Source organism: Stylophora pistillata, chromosome 11 (assembly GCF_964205215.1).
Source record: "Stylophora pistillata chromosome 11, jaStyPist1.2, whole genome shotgun sequence".
Taxonomy (NCBI): domain Eukaryota; kingdom Metazoa; phylum Cnidaria; class Anthozoa; order Scleractinia; family Pocilloporidae; genus Stylophora; species Stylophora pistillata.
Window position 1 is genome coordinate 28,748,947 of NC_142529.1, and position 12,339 is coordinate 28,761,285.

The window sequence follows — 12,339 nt, forward strand, 5'->3', positions numbered from 1 at the left end:
GAGCGACAATAATAAATGGTCATTTGAGACACAAATTTGAAAAACAGTTTCATTTACTGCTAGAAGGCGCCCTGCAAACCGCGACGGGAAGAGAACTTCAAAACACAAAATGCTGCGAAAAAAAAAATCAATGAACAAATCAAGGTAAAACAAAAGCTGGTACATTTCTTTGCGAAGCTAGATCATGAAATCTCCGATGCGACGTTTTTGTAGGACGTAAACACACGACGACAACTGATTTCCTGACAAACTGGGCAATACGAGATAACATGAATTATGCAACAACGCGAAATAACGCGCACAGCCTCAAGTAATCTATATACCGTATTTCCTTGAATAGGGGCCCACCCGTCGGCCATCCAAACTTCAAATGCGCTGGAATTTTTCTTGTTGACGAAGGGGCGTCTCTGGGTGTGCCACCTTAAAGTACAGCCTAATGACTATGATCATATAAAGAGTTTAAAAATACAGAAATGCTGGGTTATACTGCCCTTTTGGGTGTGCCACCTTAAAGTACAGCCTAATGACTATGATCATATAAGGAGTTTAAAAATACAGAATTGCTGGGTTATACTGCACTTTTAGGTGTGCCACCTTAAAGTACAGTCTACTAAATAAGATCATAGAAAGAGTGTAAAAATACAGAAATGCTGAGTTATACTGCACTTTTGGGTGTGCCACCTTAAAGTACAGCCTATTGACTACGATCAGAGAAAGAGTGTAAAAATACAAAAATGCTGGGTTATACTGCACTTTTGGGTGTGCCACCTTAGAGTACAGACTAGACTACGATGATATAAAGAATTTAAAAATACAGAGATGCTGGGTTATACTGCACTTTTGGGTGTGCCACCTTAGAGTACAGACTAGACTACGATGATATAAAGAATTTAAAAATACAGAGATGCTGGGTTATACTGCACTTTTGGGTGTGCTACCTTAACATACAGACTACTGACTACAATCATATAAAGAGTTTAAAAATAGAGAAATGCTGGGTTATACAGCACTTTTGGGTGTGCCACCTTAAAGTACAGCCTTTTGACTACGATCCTGGAAAGAGTGTAAAAATACAAAAATGCTGGGTCATACTGCACTTTTGGGTGTGCCACCTTAAAGTACAGCCTATTGACTACAATCATAGAAAGAGTGTAAAAGTACAAAAAATGCTGCGTTACACTGCACTTTTGGGTGTGCCACTTTAACGTACAGACTACTGACTACAATCATATAAAGAGTTTAAAAATACAGAATTGCTGGGTTATACTGCACTCTTGGGTGTGCCACCTTAAAGTACAGCCTATTGACTACGATCATAGAAGGAGTATGAAAATACAAAAATGCTGGGTTATACTGCACTTTTGGGTGTGCCACCTTAAAGTACAGTCTATTGACCACAATCATAGAAAGAGTGTAAAAATACAAAAATACTGGGTTATACTGTACTTTTGGGTGTTCCACCTCAAAGTACAGTCTACTAAATAAGATCATAGAGAGAGTGTAAAAATACAAAAATGCTGTGTTATACTGCACTTCAGGGTGTGCCACCTAAAGTACAGACTTCTACATAGGATTAATAGGAAAGGTAATAAATACTAAATACTAAATAAGAAAGGTAACTAGTGCATACTGTGATATTGAAAAGGAAGTAAGTACTTACAAATGGTGCCCATTTCGAAAGCGCTCTCCGACGAAACATCTGGGCGCTGCACAATATTAACCACACCCCTTAACTTAAAGAAAAATAAACAAGAACTGTTGAACCACAAGTGAAGGTACTTGCCAATGCCACCTCTCTTATCAAAGACTTACATCAACACGGGACTGACAAAATGTAACACAGTTAAGAATAAAATTCTTAGCTTTGTTTACATCTGTGTAGGAGAGCTTCAACTTGTCCAGCGGAAAGGAGAATCCCACAATCTCTTCAAGGTTTTGAAGAATTTCAAATTCTGTTGGACCTGAAATGTGTTTTATCATAATGGGAAAAATAATAGATATACCCACAAAGTGAATCAATTGTAAAATAGACACAAAGCCAATAATTTGACCACTCACGCACCCAACATAGAGCTAACAAGAATATTCTGCTTTGAAATAGAAGACTCCTGATCACTCTTCTTCTCAACAAAAATTCTATCACCATGAAAAGACTCTGGGCCAAAGCACTTCAGGGCTTGATTGGCTTCTGGAAGTGAACCAATCTTATTGGCAATCAGACCAATGGATGCATTAGCAACTGCTCTGTATTGCACATCTCCATATGTAGTGCACACAGCTGAATGCTAGTAAACTCTTCATCAAGGAGAAAAAGGAGATCATCCCGGATTCCAGTTGATCTGCAAATTATGGATAACAATGGTGCATTTACAATAATTAAATTGTTAATGGGTACCTCAAGAGGAGCAGGGATGGCGTAGTGGTGAGAGCAATCACCTCCCACCAATGCGGCCCGTGTTCAATTCCCGGGTTGAGTTTGTTGGTTCTCATCCTTGCTCCGCAGGTTTTTCTCGAGGTCCTCCGGTTTTCCTCCCTCCGCAAAAACCAACGTTCCAAGTTGTGTCCCCAGTTAGCTTCAAGCTAAATACCCCTGACACACTATTAAAGTTTATTATTATTATTTATAGATAAAAAATAAATAGTCTCATGAATATCATGGCAGTAAATAAATGGTGGAAGGTGGCTGCTCTTACCAATGCATCAACTTTGGTACCCAAAAGGCCTCAAGCACTTCCTACATAAGCCTGTGCATTATATAATGATCATGAAAGGCTAAACTTAAAGTATAGCTGCCTATGTTACACTTGCTTCGTAGGCATGCTAGGCAGGTTTCATCTGGGGCCACTGCATGACATTTGCAACCCTAATGGGAAATGAAATTACCTCAAAATAAATTAATATTATCTTACGAAATTTTGTGGTTGCATTATTAGAGAAGACTGTAGCTTGTGTAACTGATGAACTACAAATAAAAAATGCTCATTGATCCACACGTGCACCAACACAAATACTAACCCTTATTGCATTGCATATAAACCAGAATTCTACATCTACCCCTCGACCACCAAGTTGAAAATCAAGATCCCCTTTCTTTACAAAAAGAAGGATCAGTGTTTTGTAGTCCAATGAAACTAGGATATGACAAAAAAACAACAGCAATAAAGAATTATGACATGACATACCCCCGGTACATGCAGAAAATTAACTTATAGTTAAAAATAATGGTCACTGATAATGAAAAAAAAAACCCTCAATTAAGTTTCTAAAAAGAAAGTCAGCATCCTTCCTTTTAAAAAGATTAAGGATAATGTTCTTGCAAATAACCTTTATGTAACAAAATGATAGAAACATCTTACCATCAAATTCTACATTAAACTTCATGCCATCAACAAAAATTCCTTGGTTCTTGATGATTCTCTTTTGTTCATTTAGCTCCTTTAAAATTACCTTCAGGCTTTCCCTATCAAAATAACATTAGGCATAAAGACAACCGATGAAACTTGTTTATTTAGAGCTTGTGTTGGGGTAATGTTCTTATAATGCAAAAGGATTTGCAGTTTTTCTCCAAAACAGGAAACAAATCCATCTGATAACCTTGTAAAGGAGAAGGCACCTTTTTCACATCCATGTATTTTTTACAAACTCCAAAGATCACTTTTTTGGCTGCCTTCATTTGGTTAAGGTTCAACAATATTGGTGTGTCAGAGGATTTCTAAAACAGAAACCAAAGAAAGAAAGCAGAAGAAAAATTAAAACAACAAAATTAACATGAAAAATACATCTGATATAACTGAGGTTTAAAAAAATTAGCTATTATCATAGTTATAGTAAATAATGATGAGACTTGCACTTCTTCTACCACTTTCAAGCTTTAAATTTGTTACTGTGGAACTGCTTCCAAGTTGGGATAAATTAAATCTGAGAGCAGACATATCCTTTCCAAAAGAAGCCTCTTAAGATTGATAACTAATAACAGACCTTACTTACCCCTGTCCTTCCAAGTTTGGTGATATTGATTACAGCTTGTCAAGTATCACCAGATACCCTTGCCTTGGTCTTGAAGTATAATAGCACCCAATCTGGAACTCGGAGGCTTTCCACGTATAAGGAAAATGTTTCATCACCAACAAGCTCTTCCACCGTCTGTTTAACTCCTTTCTTTAGGGCCACATCCTCCACAATCTCATTTACAATAGCCTTGGCCTCAGGATCGCCAAAAGCACACATGCTGGAAAGCGCCGTTGATAAATTTTCTCAGCTCCTTTCACAGATGTCTTGTGCATCTTGGAGAACGCGACTCCCCCTTTTCTTAATAAGGAAGTCTTTTCGGTTCAATCCTCGTGTACCGGTTCACAAGAGCCAATACAAAAGACCAAACAATACACAATAGCTAACCGATGGCTCCTAAACAAAGAGAGAACAATAATAATTCCCTTGTGAACCGGTACACCAGGACAGAACCGTCTTTTCTGGGGGTCTCCAAATCATTCCTTTCAGAACTCTCCTTTAGATTAGTAGAACTAAGACTGCCACTGTTTGGAGGAGTCAAATGAACCGAGACAGGCATTTCTTTCGTACTAGGCGGAGTGGTGAATTGAGGGGTCATTGTAAGGCGCCGAGCTGCACGTGGTCGCTCGCAATTCAAGTCGTTGCCGTCTCCCTTGAGGGAACTCAAATCCAAGCCATTCAAAAATTCTTTAACTTTATAAATCGCGGCGGATCCTCCTTCTTCAGAACCTCGTTTTTTCCTCAGAATAACCGATACAAGCCCAAAAGACGAGCAAACAACTTCAAATGCGCTGGAATTTTTCTTGTTGACGAAGGGGCGCCCATCGAGAAGCCAAAGTTTGTCTCGCGGGTGGAAGCGGAATAATGAATAATGAATAACGGCTTGAAAAAGAAAATGAATAAGGAATAACGGCTTAAAAAAGAAACGAATAATGAATAACTAGGGTTTAATCGAGAATAAAGAATTATACCAAAAAAGAATCGCGTAAAGAAGCGATAGAGATCACGCGCTCGAAACTTGCAATCTTCGTCAAATCTTTGATGTCTTTGATGGTTTTTATGACCTTTCGGTGCCTTCCAGTCTCAGATTCTAGTCGCGGTATTCAATTACAGATCCTCCTTTTCCAGCCGATCGCGTAACTTTTTCCTGATTCCGGTCCTGATTGGTGCGTGCTTTTTATGTTCGTTATGTCATCACTGTCCGGTTCGTCTCTTTGTGACTGTCTGCCTCGAGTGACGTGTCAGTGTGTTTTTAGTGTCGAAGAGTAATCGAACAGTTATAATCTACAAATGGGAAAAAAAAGGAGAGAGATCGCGTCAGACGGTTGGTGAAATTCAAGTTTGATATCGTAATCCACATTCGGTTCATGTTTGTTGTTCACTACAGTTCATACGCTATCAAAATTGCATTATTAATTCCAGGTCACGTTCCCAATCCTGGTCGCCTAAAAGGTCAGAGCAAACCTCAAAACGGTCGAAAAGATCGGAAAGGTGGGTCAATTTTAAGTGCTTAAATGTTGATTTATTATAGTTTTCTGTTTAGTGAATTGTTTTCACACTCTGCAGCCAATCTTAAAACGCGAAATAACTGACGTCCACCGAAGAACAAAACTGAGTTTCCTTCGTCTTGTATTTAATAACTATAACCCGCAAAATAACTCTAACCCACAAAATACCGTTTCGTTTCGAAAAATAGCTAGAATTATTAATATGAAAAAATTCCCAATAAAATACACCAAAACATGTACCATTAATTAGCGCATCGAGGAACTGTCTGGCAAAGCGCGTGGCGAAAGCACGTGGGAAAGCACGTGTCTGGGAAAGCACTTAACGAATTTCAAGATTTCAATCCCACATTTCCGACGGAATTACTAACTACTTTCTTCCAACTTTCTTTTCTACCGGCTAAACATACACTATCGAATATATGTGACCCAGTAACTGCTGTAATTTACAATATATTGTAGAATATTACACTGCTAATAATAAGCAACTATTCTCCATTGAAAAAATTTTCCCTAAGCGAGACTCAATACATAAAGCTAAAGACGCTTTCTTAATTTCAAAAGGCAGAACACTTGTAACTCATGGTCTGAACATTCGAGAAGAAACATACTAATTATTCAGTTTCGTATTAGTGTTATTATGTTTTCTTTATATTTTTTGTTACCAATTAGTTTTATTTGTCTGTCACTGCTATTTTTCTAAGTGGAGCCCCACGTATTTCCGTTGTTACACAAAAATGTCACCTTTATTAAAAAAAAAAAAAAAAAAAACATCGCACCTGAAGAAGGCTGGTTTGGCAAGCCGAAATATAGTATAACTTTACATTTCTTCCTATGTTGTATCTATCTTTGCTTCTATATATGATCTCAAACCACACACATCGATTTACTAGTTTGATTTAAACATGAAGTTCCTCAAAGCAATATTGAACAATTGATTTCTCATCCACATTTTTGTTGGCACATCTCTTTCAGTTCTCAACACCTGTCACGATCACCAAGGAGGCGTGGCAGATCGCAAGAAAGAACAAGGTGACGATTTGCATGTATTTTATGGCACCTATTTGATCAAAGCTTTAAACTTACGTCCAGGCCGATATTGAAATAAAAAACAGACGATCACAGCTAAATGGATCATGAAAGAGCAAATCGGTGCTGGTTTACGCCTGCCACACTACTAGTATCAGTATAGCAGCTATAAAAATAGACCCTTTACTCTCAGTGATTAGTAAAGGATTAGAATCCTTTATTTAAAGAAAATGTTAACCAGAACTTTCGGTTTAAGTAATGATCCGCATAACAAGGATAATAATAATAATGATAATAATAGAAGATTTATACCGCGCCAGTATCCTGCTGTTCAGAGGCGCCTACAAAAAACTTTAACATTAACACTTAAGACAGCTAATATTAAAAATAAAAGGCTTTTCTAAAAAGAACAGTTTGTAATCTACTTTTGAAAACAGAAACAGACTGAGCATTTCTAATTTCACTTGGCAAAGCATTCCATAATGATGGTGCTGCTACAGAGAAGGATCTTGCGCAATATGTTTTCAAGTTATAGGATGAAGAAACCAGAAGGTGCTTGGATGATGAGCGTAGTTGACGCGATGGGGTGTAAGATGTAAGCAAATCACAAATGTACGACGGTGCCAAGTGGTTAAGTGCCTTGTAGGTTATAAGTAAAATCTTAAAAATAATACGTTGATTAACGGGAAGCCAATGAAGATTGAAAAGAACAGGCGTAATGTGATCATGCTCTTTTGTAAGTGTGACGAGGCGCGCAGCGGCTTTCTGGACGTGTTGTAGCTTTTTTATAGTATAGGCTGGTAGGCCATACAAAAGAGAATTACAGTAATCCAGCTTCGAAGATACAAACATATGAACCAGCAATTCAGTAGTGGTCGCTGAAAGATATTTCCTGATATAGCTAATATTTCGCAAACGATAAAATGAAGATTTGCAAATGTCAGTAATATGATCGTTAAAGCAAAAATGGCTATCAAACATAGTGCCGATATTCCTCGCCTTTGCACGGAATGGATAGTCTCACCAGCAACTGAAATCTCGTGAAGGAGTGGTCTTGGAAGATGTTTAGCGGAGATCACAAATATTTCAGTTTTGTCTTTATTTAATTTAAGGCGATTAACCATCATCCAATGATTGATTTCATTCACACAGCTCTCGATGCTAGAAACCGCTAGATCCTTATTACCCAGTACGGTTGGTTGGAAAGACAAGTAAAGCTGTGAGTCGTCAGCATAAAAGTGATAGCTCAGGTTAAATTTCTTTACGATATCTGAAAGCGGCGAGGTATAAAGCAAATACAAAATGGGTCCAGATCCTTGTGGCACTCCACATTTAAGGTCATGTTTCGTAGAAGTACCACCATCGACGAAGACATATTGCGTGCGATTCGATAGATAAGATTGCAACCATAATAGAGGCTTTCCTGCTATCCCAAACCGTACACGTAAACGAGAGAGGAGGATGGTATGATCGACTGTATCGAAGGCAGCGGAAAGGTCTAACAACAGTAAAATTACGATTCGACGCTTATCAATGGCAGAAAGAATATCATTGTGAACACGAATAAGTGCAGTTTCAGTACTGTGATATTGCTTGTACGCCGACTGGAATGTCTCATTTAACTCATATTCGTTAATGTAGGAGATAAGTTGATTAGCTACCAATTTTTCAATTGCTTTAGCGATGAAAGGCAATGCACGATGGAATGTCAACTTTTTTCATTTTAACAACTAGCGATCTCATTGGCCTAGACTCAAAAACCGCTAAAAAGTTAAGGTTCAAGTTGTATTTTGTCTAACTTTTTTTAAGGTTTCAAGTATATTTGAGACCCAATCGCACAACATACAATTTTTATAAGATATTGTATTTGGGGAACTTCATCAAAGAAGCAAAATTAAGAGGCTGTCCGCCTAAGAACGGATAAGGCAAATTTCGGACCTTCGCCGATTTCCCTAATTTTTACTGTAAAAGTCGAGACTTCTATCCCATGAGCAAATATTGCGTTTATTTTGAACTAGTCTGATTTTTTTCACTTTTTACGAGATATCTTTCAAGGTGACCTCAAAGGCACCCAGTTTCCCCCCCGACCTCCATAATTTAGCTACAAAAGTCGATCGCTGCTGTAGCCGTATTTTCAATTCTAACGAGCTTTCTATTTTATATGTCTAAGATCAGCCCTTTGCCATTACGTTAACGGTAAAATAATCACACTGTATATATTTTTCACTGAGTTACAAATTATTCAAAACACTTACCTCGAGCAATGAAATTTGTGATGCGTGAGGTACATGTGGTTGAAAGCTATTTTCTCTTATGTGGGACCTAATCTCGAGTCAAATCTATTACAGCCTATAAGCACTTACACCTAATAAGTAAATTATGGAATAGAACTTTTGGGCACTCTTCATGGTGCGCCGCAGAGAGCTTTGTGAATTTAACAAATATTCGCCATTTTGATCGAAACCAAAGATAACGCGATCCGCACATGAATCCGATTTCTAAGCCCTAACGGCCTAAAACTGCTTGAAGATAGAGTACCAACTCCTTAATGAAGTATCAAATCGATAAAAATATTGTTTTGTCCGTTTTACATGGCATGGAGGAAATTTTTCAGAATAATCTTTCTCTGTAGTCATATGCAAATTAGCTGCATGCGTTCCTTGTTTTTCGACACACGCGTCCAAAATAGTTTCCGTAGCAATATTTGACCATGCAAACAATAGTTTCTATAGAAGTGGAAACGTTACTGTTGTATCCTTTTTGGACTTGAGAAACTTACTTAATGTTCAAGAGCGCTAGCCTTTGTTTTCAGTTATCAACGACGTGCCAACGGAAAAGTTGTTCATTTCACTCGTGTTTATTATTGCGGCCAATTTGCCAGATTTGACCATTTCTTCCAGCTATTTGCTAAAGTTTTCCTTTTAAGTGGTTAGCAAGTTGTTCATCACCATTTGTAGAATGGCATCACAGTTGGTTTGTTAGCCTAATGGTAAGAGCGCTAAACCGGCGGCGTTGCTAAAGTCAATGGTTCGAATTACGTTCAAGCATGAATTTTTCAGGTTTATTTTCGCAAATTAAAAGTTTCGTCTATAATTGCGATGAACTTCTTCTCGTTCCGCAGTTCCAATATACTGTATTCATATATTCATCATTTCAAAACGGTATTTGTTGAAGAGGTGAAATTTACATGTTTACTTTTTCAACGTGACTGAGTCAGTTACGCCTGGTCACGCAACATCTAGTTTCAGAGGTTTGTCTTGTCGTCGAACCAAACGCGAATCCCGAAGATATGCAATATGATTGAGTCATCGAGAGTAGGAGAATCCTGCCGGGAGAAATTGATAAATAATACAAATGATCGAAACTGGCATTTTAATAAACTCCTGCAAAATTCACATATCATTAATTTCTCGAAATTAAGAAAATCACAAACCTTTATTTACGTGTAAATGCTATTAACATCTCCCACGGTCAGGGTAGTATTTTTTTACTTTCTTTTTTCTCTTTTCATCTTTGCGAGTTAAGAACATCGCCACAAACTTAATAACGACAAATTTTGAGAGACTTTCGCGAATTTTCTCAGAAGTGAGTACGTTAATTCGCTGAGTACAACTGTTTTCAGGTTACTTTGAGGCTGTGCCTATTGTTCTAAAACAAAGTCGCTCCACAGGCACCATCATTTGTTTTCCTGGGCTATGCAGCTTCTGATATAGTTTAATTAAAGCATCGGCATTCCTGTATAAATGACATCGGTTGCTCAATAAGGTCTTTTTTCCTGTCTCTCGATTTAAATGGTACTTCAAAAAACGAGAAGATTTCTTTTAGCATTGCTACATTAAAAAGTCTAATCTTATTCTCCTTTGCGCACTCACACAGATTAAAGGCATCGTAGGACAGAGGGTACTGCGGCTTTAGTTCATTAAGGATGTGTTCCATCAGCCGTTGTCGTTCAGCTTCCTCTTCCTATAGGGACAGTTCCTTCGGATTTTGCTCGATTTCTGAGGGTGTTTGTTGCCTTTTTCTGTTTGCTGTAAGGCGAGAGAAAAACCCCTACACTTGGCTCTTGGTAAGCCACTCGTCTCGGTCAAACAACCTATTATTCTGCTCGTCTCTTACCTTTCGTATATCATTTGAAACCTGCTGAGGGTCAGCTTTTAGCCCTGATTGTTTGCCTTGATCAAAATTTGCTGTTAAATAACTCTTAACTTTGCAACTGAATCTCGTGGATCCTGCTCGTGGCTTGGGTAGGGCCCAGCCCATACTGACAGTGTTTACTGGAGGCATTGAGTCACGTACAACCTGATGGGTACTAGTTTCGCACTGCGGTTCGTCAGTGATGCTGACTAATGTAGTAAACCTCTCTGCCCAATCTCTACGGAGTTTATCATATATTGTTTCTGACAGCCTTTCATCCTTCACACAATGGTCCCCTACGTTCAAATGTAACTCGAGCTCTGAATACGTTTGGAAACACTTCACGCATCCAGGCTCCGAACATTCAAACATGTTCATCTTTGAATCGTCCAAATCATCGTCTTCATTTGAACCCTCTGTTCCAGGAACTGTGTATTCATACACACGTGCATTGTGAAAAGGGAAGAACTCCTTACTTACAACGAGAGCGGTATCCCCTTGGTCATTTGAAACTAGCTGGTCATAAGAAATCTCCTTGCCACGCCCTATTCCTTACGACCTCCACGCACTTATACTTTTTCCCCAAACTGGATGTTGTGTAGCTTGCTAAAACAATCTATCTTGTTCACTTCTAAGGTTCTCTTAGACTCGTCAACTTCACATACGCACGCGGATGTACCTTTCACTGGTCTCTCAGAGAGCGCCTTTCTCATGTCTCCCGCTGTTAGAATGTCGTGTCCTTCGTTGCAGAAACATCGGATGCATGTTTTCATTGGGCACAGGATACGATGACACAATCCTTGCCATACTGTGACTCTGAAAAGTCATACCGAAAGACTTCAATACCTGCCCGCTGTCCGATAAAAGAAGCTGTTAGGAAAACGAGCTCTGTTGCGTCTTGCCGGAAAAAAGAAACATCTCTTGCTACTGAAGAGAGGTTAAGGAAATATTACTGGTAAGATCTTCGATGTCCACTTCTCTGTGGTTGATGATAACTGAATTAGTTGGCGATAAGCGTGCAAAACAAACACTGCTGTTTTACTTAATCAGCGCTTCGTGGGAGATGAAAATGGCCATAAACTCAAAAAATACCTTGCCTTAGGAGTGTGGAATAATATGCCCTTCAGTTAAAAGAGACAGCTCTTTGTGTTTAAGAACATCGTAGAAAAAAATTTTTATGGACACAATTTTAAATAATGCTAATTTGCATAATTTATTAACTATAAACACAGGTCTTTCCTCTTTAGAACACCAATGTTTTCAACTTAACGGCGAAAAAGTCGCATGATATGTATTTTTCAATATAAAAATCCCTCTTCAGTTCTATTTCATGATTTGTAACAAGTTCTCAGATCCCAAATTTACCTGTTGGTCGGATCGCGTTATCTTTGATTTCGATCAAAATGGCGAATATTTGTGAAATTTGCAAAGCTCTGTGCGGCGCGCCCTAAAGAGTGCCCAAAAGTTTTATTCCATAATTTACTTATTAGGTATAAGTGCTTATAGGCTGTAATAGATTTGACTCTAGATCAGGTCCCACATAAGAGAAAATAGCTTTCAACCACATGTACCTCACGCATTACAAATTTCAGTGCTCGAGGTAAGTATTTCGAAAAATTTGTAACTCAGTGGAAAATATATACAGTGTAATCATTTGACCGTT

The 12,339-nt window shown here is 38.3% G+C and overlaps 2 pseudogenes across 1 annotated transcript; both read right to left on the reverse strand.

Annotated features, from left to right (window-relative positions):
• Positions 1-31: 31 nt before the first annotated feature.
• LOC148721030 (uncharacterized) lies at positions 32-2,421 on the reverse strand (annotated as a pseudogene). The gene is made up of 4 exons (XR_015993348.1): positions 2,063-2,421; positions 1,661-1,961; positions 324-440; positions 32-112 (listed from the first exon to the last, which is right to left on the reverse strand). The product of XR_015993348.1 is annotated as an uncharacterized LOC148721030 (transcript).
• An 8,171-nt stretch (positions 2,422-10,592) lies between these two features.
• On the reverse strand, positions 10,593-11,389 carry LOC148721031 (uncharacterized; annotated as a pseudogene).
• Between the last annotated feature and the right edge of the window lie 950 nt (positions 11,390-12,339).